The sequence below is a fragment of the Orcinus orca genome, chromosome 11, assembly GCF_937001465.1.
Source record: "Orcinus orca chromosome 11, mOrcOrc1.1, whole genome shotgun sequence".
Lineage (NCBI taxonomy): Eukaryota > Metazoa > Chordata > Mammalia > Artiodactyla > Delphinidae > Orcinus > Orcinus orca.
Genome location: NC_064569.1, coordinates 6,980,015 through 6,991,275, shown reverse-complemented (window position 1 = coordinate 6,991,275; position 11,261 = coordinate 6,980,015).

Below are 11,261 nucleotides of genomic sequence, written 5' to 3'. Positions count from 1 at the left end.
CTGGCCTTCTCCAGAACAATTTATCACATCTAACTTCTATTCCAAAGCTATTGATATGAGAGCAAGTTTTTAAGCACAAATATAAGCACTTGATGGCGCTGTTCAGGCGATTAACAACGATTGCACAGGGGCTTCCCTGGTGGCGCAGTGGTTAAGAATCCGCCTGCCAACCCAGGGGAAAAAGGGTTCGAGCCCTGGTCCAGGAAGATCCCACATGCCGCGGAGCGACTAAGCCCATGTGCCGCAACTACTGAGCCCGCGTGCCAAAACTACTGAAACCCACGCGCCTAGAGCCCACGCTCCACAACAAGAGAAGGCAGCGCAATGAGAAGCCCACACCGCAACGAAGAGTAGCCCCCGCTCGCCGCAACTAGAGAAAGGCTGTGCACAACGAAGACCCAACGCAGCCAAAATTTTTTTTGAAAAAGTAAACATGCAAATAAATAAATAAAATGAGATTTTGTTGATACTTTTGTTGTGCTGCTTCAAATTTACATAAAGTGGCGCCTTACTCTGTGTAGTGTCTTGATGAGGTGATAAAAGAGAAACAGACATGTGCAGTGTGTAATCACTAAGTTCAAAAGTCCTGTTTCTTAAGGAAGCCTATTTGCTCTAAAATACTGGGGGCAGAGGTGCGAGTGAGGGGGGATTATAGATGAAACAGAACTGCCCATAATTTGTAATTATTGAAGTGTTGGGTAATGGGAGTTTATTATATTATTTTCTTTAGTGTACATTTGAAATTTTCTGGGATGAAGAGTTAAACATAAATAAAGAAGGCTTGTTTTGTTAGCATACAAATAAAAATGTGGGGACTTCCCTGATGGCGCAGTGGTTAAGAATCCGCCTGCCGATGCAGGGGACATGGGTTCGTGTCCCGGTCCGGGAAGATCCCACGTGCCGCGGAGCGGCTGGGCCCATGGGCCATGGCCGCTGGGCCTGCTCTTCCGGAGCCTTTGCTCCACAACGGGAGAGGCTGCGGCAGTGAGAGGCCCGCGTACCGCAAAAAGAACAAACAAACAAAAACCAACTTGAGTGACAGGCACTGGGCAGTAATAAGAATGCAGTCAGTCAGCCAGTCCTTCAGTCAACATTTACTGAGTATCTACTATGTGCCAGGCTCCGCTAAGCTCCAGATGCACAGTGTACCCAAAATGACACAGTCCTTGCCCATATAGGAGTCACAGTCCAGTGTGGAGAGTCTCACGTCAACCCTGATCCAGAGATTTTGTTATGAGTTGAGCATATCAGACCAAGTTCCTCCTTGCCTTTGGTTGCGTTCTCTCCCAGGAAGCTCCTTGTGCAAGTAGATTACTGATACACTCACCTCGCCCATTCCCCAGAGAGAGCCCCATAAGAATGAATCCCAAGTTAGCCTGGGACCACCATCCTCTGCCTCTCACTACACAGGTGAACTGACCCGAAAGTATGAGGCCACTGAGAGAAAATATGCCAAAACTACCCAGCAAATGTGTTTGATTTGCCTTACACAGTACTGGCCTACACAGAATTTTTTAAATTTTTTAATTAGTCACCAAGATTAAAAAACTGAAGGTTTGGGACTTCCCTGGTGGCTCAGTGGTTAAGAATCCCCCTGCCAATGCAGGCAACACGGGTTCGAGCCCTGGTCCGGGAAGATCCCACATGTTGCGGAGCAGCAAAGCCCATGCGCCACAACGGCTGAGCCTGCTCTCTAGAGCCCGCGAGCCACAACTACTGAAGCCTGCGCACCTAGAGCCCGTGCTCCACAACAAGGGAAGCCACCGCAATGAGACTCCCGTGCACTGCAACAAAGAGTAGCCCCGCTCGCCACAACTAGAGAAAGCCTGCGCGCAGCAACGAAGACCCAATGCAGCCAAAAATAAATAATAAATGTTTTTAATTATAAAAATAATACAGAAGGTTATACACACATGCTTCCAGCTTCTTTGAAGGAAACAGAATATCTAGCCTGCAGGGACTGACTACGTAACAACCATACCCGCCTGTGCTTTGCTTGATATCCTCCCTTAACTGGCTGCCCCTCCACCAACATCTTCTGTCTTTAGTGGAAGATGGTATTTAAGGTGATGGCCTGGGCCATTTCTGGGAGTTGCTCAGTTTTGCTAGGCATCTCCCATATATACAGAAGGTATACATGTGTTTAAACTTCTGTTTTGCTTTCCTCTTATTAACCTGTCTTTAATTACAGGGGTGTCTCCTCCAAGAACCTAGAACACAGAGGGGAAATTACTTTTCCTCATCCATAGAAGTATTATATACACACTCATCCAGCTCCTTCTTTTTTTTTTTTTTTGCGGTACGCGGGCCTCTCACTGTTGTGGCCTCTCCCGTTGTGGGGCAAAGGTCCCGGACGTGCAGACTCAGCAGCCATGGCTCATGGGCCCAGCCGCTCCGCGGCATGTGGGATCCTCCCGGACCGGGGCACGAACCCGTGTCCCCTGCATCGGCAGGCGGACTCTCAACCACTGCGCCACCAGGGAAGCCCCAGCTCCTTCTTATTACAAGTGGTTGATTAAGAGTATCCAAAGGAGACATTTTGAGTATCTCTAATGCCGGATCACACCGTGGGCTATCAGTGCTCTCTTTACTACTGGAAATAGTCATTTCTCACAGTTTTTATTCATAAGTGTCACTTTGGATTTGTGTGCTTATTTCTCATCTTGGCTCTCGAACCATGTTGGAAAGCGTAGGGGATGTTTTTCAAGAGAGTTAGCGGCTTCAGTTCAGTCATACTGCATCAGGACCCTTTCTAACCAATTTGACGCATCCTTTGCTCTATCACATCGCTTTGTTTTTCCAGGTGCACGGCATAGTGATCAGATACTTCTATACTTTACAAAATGATCACCATGATAAGTTCAGTTACCATCTGTCGCCATACAAAGTTATTACAACATTCTTGACTATATTCTCCATGTTGTAAATTTCATCCCTGTGACTCACTTATTTTGTAACTGGAAGTTTGTCCCTCTTAATGTCCCTCACCTATTTCACTCGTTCCCCTCAACCCCCTCCCCTCTGGCAACCACCTATTTGTCCTCTGTATCTATGAGTCTGTTCCTGCGTGTAGTTATATTTGTTCAATCGTTTTGTTTTTTTAATTCCACATATAAGTGAAATCATATGGTATTTGCCTTTCTCTGTCTGACTTATTTCGGTTAGCATAATACCCTCTAGATCCATCCATATTGTCACAAGTGGCAAGATTTTGTTCTTTTTAATGGCTGAGTAATATTCCATTATATATGTATATCATATCTTCTTTATCCATCCATCTACAGATGGACACTTAGGTTGCTTCCATATCTTGGCTATTATAAATAATGCTGCAGGGCTTCCCTGGTGGCGCAGTGATTGAGAGTCCGCCTGCCGATGCAGGGGACACAGGTTCGTGCCCCGGTCCGGGAAGATCCCACATGCCGCGGAGCGGCTGGGCCCGTGAGCCGTGGCCACTGAGCCTATGCGTCCGGAGCCTGTGCTCCGCAACGGGAGAGGCCACAACAGTGAGAGAGGCCCACGTACCGCAAAAAAAAAAAAAAAAAAAAACTCTAGACTTACTGATAAAACATTTGCATGCAGAGGGTGGGAAAAAAATCCAACAAAATTCAGGAGACTTCACCTCAGTGAAATTCTAGGAGTCCAATGATGTGGGGCATCTTGAGATCTTTACCCTTCTAAGGTAAAGGATAAGTTGTTGCATCTGGCTCCTCCTACAATCAAAAAAGAGGCACAATGCTTGTTGAGCCCCTTTGGATTTGGGAGGCAACATAATCCTCATTTGGGTTTGTTACAAGCAACCCAAATCCACTAGTTTTGAGTGGAGGTTAAACGTGGGGATACCCTATAACAGGTCCAGACTGCTAGGCAAGCTGCTCAGCTACTGGGCGCATGTGGTCCAGCAGATCCAATGATGTTTGAAGTGGCAGCGGCAGATAGGGATGCTGTTTGTGAAACCGAGTCCTACGGTTCATTTATAATTAAAACTAATGCCTGGGTTTCTGTTCTTGTCTTTCTCATTCCTCTTTTGTTCCCTTTTGTCTTAGCCCATCCCTATTTGACCACAGGCTAATCAATAAGGAGGATGAAGATCAGGTGACTTGAGCCACACTTTCCGATAAGCATCACTGTTCATGTGCTGTTTAAGTTATCTTCCAGGGCAAGATGGCCTTTACAGATCATGTTGACAGGGTCCTCTCCCCACCCAGGTCAGCAGACCAAAGAGCGTAGACTGCAGATGACTAAGATGATGAACCCCAGCTCCTCTGTTCTTCCCCTTTAAAAACCCCTAATTTAGAGACCAAGTTGGAGTGGATCTGAGACTTGCTTGGCGCCCTGCAATAAAATCCTTACTCTGCTACAGACACCCACTGTTGGGAATTCCCTGGTGGTCCAGTGGTTAGGATGCAGAGGTCTCACGCCGAGTTCCCTGATCTGGGAGCTAAGATCCCGCATGCCACACGGCACAGCCAAAAAAATTAAATTAAATTAAATTAAGTTTTTAAAATACCCACTCTCAGACTTTGGCTTTTTGTGCTGTGGGCACATGAGCCCTTTGTTCGGTTTCATCTGGAGCCTTCAGCAGGCGCCTATAGGTGAATCGCAGGGCAGGCTCTTAGGATTTTGAAGCAAAGCCCTGCCATCCTCTGCAGATAACTACTCTCTTTTTGAGAAACAGCTCTTGGCCTGCTACTGGGCCTTAGTAGAGACTGAACACTTAACCGTGGGCCACCCAATTACCATGCAACCTGAGCTGCCCATCATGAACTAGGTGTCACATGACCCACCCATAAAGTTGGGTGTGCACAGCAGCATTCCATCACCAAACGGAAGTGGTCCAAGCAGGCTCTGAATGCACAAAAAAAGTTACATGAAGAAGTGGCTCAAATGTCCATGGTCCACACTCCTGCTACACTGCCTCCTCTCTCCAAGCCTGTACCTATGGTCTCATGGGGAGTCCCTACAATCAGTTGACAGAGGAAGAGAAAGCGAAGGACTGGTTTACAGATGGCGTTGCAGGATACAGAGGTAGCATTTGAATGTGGACAGATGTCCCTTTCTGGGACATCTCTGAAGAAAAGCGGTGAAGGGAAACCCCAGTTGGCAAAACACAGATTAGTGCAACTTGCTGTTCAGTTTGCTTGCAGGAGAAATGGTCAGATGTGCAATTACATATCAATTCATGGGCTGTAGCCAGTGGTTTAGTTGGATAGTCGAACACTTGGGAGGAACACAGTTGGAAAATAGATGACAAGGAAATTTGGGGAAAAGGTATACAGTAGGCCTCTCTGAATGGGCAAAAAGCATGAATATATTTTTGTCCCATGTGAATGTTCACCAAAGGGTGACCCCAGCAGAGGAGGATTTTAAGAATCACATGGAAAAGATGACCCATTCTGTGGATACCAGTCAGCCTCTTCCCAGCCACCTATCATTGCTTAATGAACTTATGAACAAAGTGGTCACGGTGGCTGGGATGGAGATTATACATGACCTCAGCAACATGAACTTCCATTCACCAAGGCCAACTTGGCTATGGTCACTGCTCAATGCCCAATCTGCCGACAGCGGAAACAAACACCAAGTCTCCAATATGGCAACATTCCCCAGGGGTGATCAACATGGTGGCAAGTTGATTACACTGAATTATTTCTGAAACCACACAACTCAGATTGGGACTTGAACCCACGGGCCAGGACTCGAACCCAGACAAAACCCAAACTGGGACGTGAGCCCACTGTCTTTTAATTGAGATCACACCACACATGTGGTCTCAGGACTTGATGAAAGTCAGATTCTTTATGTTTCATCGCAGAAAGAATTCAGTGAGAAACAAAGTGATAGGTAAGAAGTGGATTTATTTAAAGAGATACATATTCCATAGACCGAGTGTGGGCTATCTCAGAAGGTGAGAGGCCTTAAAATATGGGGTATTTTGTATTTGGGGGTTGGGTAATTTCAAAGGCTAATGAGCGGGAGGATTATTCCAACTATTTTGCAGAAGGGGTGGAGATTTTCAGGAATTGGGCCACTGCCCACTTTTTCGGCCTTTTATTGTTAGCTTTGGAACAGTCATGGTGCTGGTGGGTGTGTCATTTAGCATATGCTAATGCATTACAATAAGCATATAATGAGGCTCAAGGTCTACTGGAAGTCGAGTCTTCTGCCATCTTTGACCTAGTTGGTTCTAACCAGTTTTTGTCCTGTCCTCAATGGCTGTGTCATTCTTTTAAAGGTTATGCTCTGCCCCCTTCCCTCCTGTTTCACTTCCATCATGGAAGGTCAGCATTTTGTTCTTACTGCAATTAGACACTTCGGATATGGCTTCGCCTTCCCGCTTGCAATGCTTCTGCCAAACCTACCATCTGTGGACGTACAGAAAGACTTATCCACCATCATGGATGGACAGCATTGCTTCATATCAAAGAACTCACTTCACAGCAAAAGAAGGGCAGCAACAGGTCCATGTTCATGGAATTTGCTGGTTTTATCACGTTCCTCACCATCCTGAAGCAGCTGGCTTGATAGCTTTTGTAGACTTTTGAAGACTGAGTTACAGTGCCAGCTAGGGGGTGATGGGGCTCAGGACAGGTCACCCCAAGATGTGTCAGGCTGACACGCAGATTATTTCAAGCTGAAAGCAGAAAGACCTAAAAGACTCAGGAAGAACCTTTGAACAGCTCCCCACTCTTATTGCCCCAAAGAATTTAAGATAGGAGGGCTGTCCCAGGAAGGAATTATAAATAATTACAGTAAAGTATAAATTAGGTGTGGTAGACAGGGAGAAGCCTAGCAAGGCCCATTTGATCAAAGTCTTCTCTGTGTGCCACTGTCTTTGGATCTGTTTGCCAAATATTAACTCTTTTTATCTTCCTGTGAATTACCTTACTTCCCTTTGAAGTGTCAGACTCCCTGTCCTTAGTCTAGAATAATATATATTCTTCATCTTGCCTTGCTGTCTTGGGAATTCTTCACGCTTATGTGGATTCGTCATGCGCATGTAATCAAGTTGACTTTCTCCTGTTAATCTGCCTTATGTCATTTTGATTGACAGCCAAAAAGAACTAAGAGGGGAAAGAGGAGGAAATTCCCCTCCCCCGCAGTGGTTTTGGGGAAGAAGAAATTGTCCTCTACCCTTCTAGTTTCTTCTGACTGGTCTAAGAATCAAACTGACGTGAGACAGAGTTACAGGAGAAAATCAAACAAAAGTTTAATAACGTGTTTACATGGGAGAGACCCAGGAAAACTGAGCAACACAATGGCCAAAATCCTCACCTTCAATAGTCTCTTCAGCTAAAGACAAAAGAAAATGGTGGGGACAATGGATGGATCTCAGGCCCTGCCGAGTTTCCCCACCACACTCAGCCCATATTCTTTGCAAATATCTCTGGTGATAGGTCTATTCTAGGAACAAACCCTCTATCTGAATTGTTTTAGGCAGTTAGGGAGAAGGTCAAATGTTCTTCCTGAGTCTTTTAGGCCTTGATTATTTTCAGCTCAAAATAAGCCACATGCCAAAGAGACATTTTGGGATGACAAATTTTGCTCCCCTACAGTGGTCATACCTGGCAAGGCTGGGGCAAGGTCCTCCAGAAGGCTGTATATGCTCTGAATCAGCACCTAAAATATTTCACCCACAGCCAAGATTCATGGGTCCAGGAATCAAGGGGTGGAAATGGGAGTGGCAGTGATCGCTACTAATCCTAGGAACCCACTAGCAAAATTTTTGCTTCTGGTCCCTGTGTCCTTATGCTCTGCTGGCCTGGAGGTCTTGGTTCAGAGGAAGGAATGCTTCCACTAGGAGACACAACAATGATTCCATTGAACTGGAAGGTAAGACTGCTGCCCGGCCACTTTGCCTGTTGATTCAGAGGCATGAGGAACTCAAAGAAGGGAGTTACTGTGCTGGCTGGGCTGACTGACCCTGACTTCCAAGGGGAAACTGGACTGCTTCTCCACAATGGGCATAAGGGAGAATAAGTCTGCCATACAAGAGATCCCTTAGGGCTTCTCTTCCCATTACCATGCCCTGTGATGAAGGTCAATGGAAAACTGACAATCCAATCCAGGCGGGACTATCTATGACCCAGACCTCTTGGGAATGAAGGTGCGAGTCACTCCACCAAGTAAAGAACCACAACAAACTGAGGTGCTTGCTGAAGGCAAAGGAATTATAGAATGGGTAGTAAAAGAAGGTAGTTATAAATACCAGCTATGGCCATGTGACCAGTTACATAAAGACTGTAATTATCAAAAGTATTCCTCCTTGGAACTAGTGATGTAAGCCTCATGTCTACTCGAAGAAGGCGGTCTTTTCCCCTCCCCCTTTCCTTTGACTATAAAACTGTAGCGCACTTAATCCACAGGGCAGAGCTCCCTCGCCTGCCTGCTTGCATCTCTTACAAGCATCCTATATTAATAAATCTACTTCTTAGAAAAAGTAGATTATCAAAAAAAAAAGTATTCCTCCTTACTTTGTTATGAATTTATATATATATATATACATATTGTGGGTTTTCCCCTCTTATTCCCTTATCATGTACCATAATATATATTGACTTTCTTTCATAGAATTGTGGGTTTTTTTAACTTAGGCTCAGTGATTTCCCCTCATTAGAATGAATCCCCTGCTCCTCACTAGCCTCATGACATCCATACATCATGTTACTTATACTGCCCCTTGCATTCTTTCTTTCTTTCTTTCTTTCTTTCTTTGGCCACGTCAGGTCTTAGTTGCAGCATGTGGGAATTTTTGTTGCTGCATGCGGGCTCAGTAGTCGTGGCACACGGGCTCTAGAGCACGCGGACTTAGTTGCACTGCAGCATGTGAGATCTTAGTTCCCCGACCAGGGATCGAACCCACATCCTCTGCATTGGAAGGCAGATTCTTAACCATTGGACCACAAGGGAAGTCCCGAATTTAAGTGTTTTTAATTTTACATCATAGTATTGAAGTTATGAGAGATGGAGGAGAAGAGTGAGCATCACTCAGGGACTTTACCTCACCTTCTGGGGAAGGGGTTGGTGCATTTTCAGTTGCACACAGGATGGTTGTATCACGTTAGGTGGAATGATGACCTTGTTGTCTTTATTTGGAGAATAAGTATGGCTTAAGGACACACATATGAGTGTCAAATTGACAGGGGGTAGACTCGTGATGATTAATTTTATGTGTCAATTGACTGGGCCACGAGGTGTCCAGATATCTAGTTAAACATTATTCTGAGTGTGTCTGTAAGAGTGTTCCTGGATGAGATAAACATTTGAATATGCAGACTGAGTAAAGCTATCTGCTTTACTGAGTGGGCCTAATCCAGTTCTTTGAAGGCCTGATAGAATAAAAGGCTGAGTAAAGGAGAATTGGCTCTCTCTGCCTGCCTTTGAGCTAGAATATTGGATAATATAATAGAATAATTTCTCCTGCTTTCAGACACAGACTTGGCCTGAAAATAACACCTTTGGCTCTCCTGGTTGTCAGGCCTTCAGAATTGGACTGGAACTGGACCATTGTCTCTCCTGCATTTCCAATTTGCTGACTGTGAATCTGGGGACTTCTCAGCCTCCATATTCACATGGGCCAATTCCTTATTTTATATATATATATACCTATATATATGTAGTTGACCCTTGAACAACATGGGGGTTAGGGATGCCAACCCCTTACGCAGTTGAAAATCTGCGTATAATTATACAGTCGACCCTCTGTATCAGTGATTCTGCATCTGCTGATTCAACCAACTGTGGATCGTGTGGCACTACTGTATGCATATAGTAAAACAAAATCTGCATGTAAGTGGACCCACACCGTTCAAGCCTCTGTTGTTCAAGGGTCAACTATATACATTTATCCTACTGGCTCTGTTTCTCTGCAGAACCCAGACTAATACAGAAGCTTAAGCATGTTCTTTAAAGACATAAAACTATTCAAAATACAGATTATCTAAGAGTTTTTTTTCTTGGCGGTGTCACGTGGCTTGTGAGATGTGGGATCTTAGTTCCCCAACCAGGGACTGAATCCGGGCCCTCGGCAGTGAGAGCACAGAGTCCTAACCACTGGACCGCCTGGGTATTCCCTAAAAGTACTTTTTTTTTTTTTTTTTTTTGCGGTACGCAGGCCTCTCACTGCTGTGGCCTCTCCCGCTGCAGAGCACAGGCTCCAGACGCGCAGGCTCAGCGGCCATGGCCCACGGGCCCAGCCGCTCCACGTCATGTGGGATCTTCCCGGACCAGGGCACGAACCCGTGTCCCCTGCGTCGGCAGGCGGACCCTCAACCACTGCGCCACCAGGGAAGCCGTAAAAGTACTTTTTTTTTTTTTTTCTTTTTTGCGGTACGCGGGCCTCTCACTGTTGTGGCCTCTCCCATTGCGGAGCACAGGCTCCGGACGCGCAGGCTCAGCGGCCATGGCTCACGGGCCCAGCCGCTCCGCGGCATGTGGGACCCTCCCGGACCGGGGCACGAACCCGTGTCCCCTGCATCGGCAGGCGGACTCTCAACCACTGCGCCACCAGGGAAGCCCTAAAAGTACTTTTTTAAGCAGACTATTAGAAAAATACTTGTAGGGACTTCCCTGGCGGTCCAGTGGTTAAGACTTTGCGCTTCCACTGCACAGGGCACAGGGTTGGGGAACTAAGATCCCACATGCCGGACTTCCCTGGTGGCACAATGGTTGAGAATCTGCCTGCCAATGCAGGGGACATGGGTTCGATCCCTGGTCAGGGAAGATCCCACATGCCGCGGAGCAACTAAGCCCGTGCGCCACAACGACTGAGCCTGCGCTCTAGAGCCCACGAGCCACAACTACTGAGCCCGAGTGCCACAACTACTGAAGCGCACGCGCCTAGAGCCCGTGCCCCCAACAAGAGAAGCCACCGCAATGAGAAGTCCGCGCAGTGCAATGAAGAGTAGCCCCCACTGGCCACAACTAGAGAAAGCCCGGTAGCAACGAAGACCCAACACAGCCAAAAATAAATAAATAAATAAAATTTAAAAAAAGATCCCACATGCCACATGGTGTGGCCAAAATAAATAAATAAACAAATAAATAATTTTAAAAAGAAAAGAAATATACTTTAAAACAAAGAGGAAAACTTCTCATAAAGATGGCAAATTAACTTGCCTCTTGTGCCTAAAATCCCACTAAAATCTAGTAAAGGGTGGGGTGGAGAAGGTATAAATCTATAGGAACAAAGTGAATGGAAGAAGAGCAGATGAAACATTTAAACACAGTTTTGAAAAATGGAAAGAAGGTGTGGTATAGTG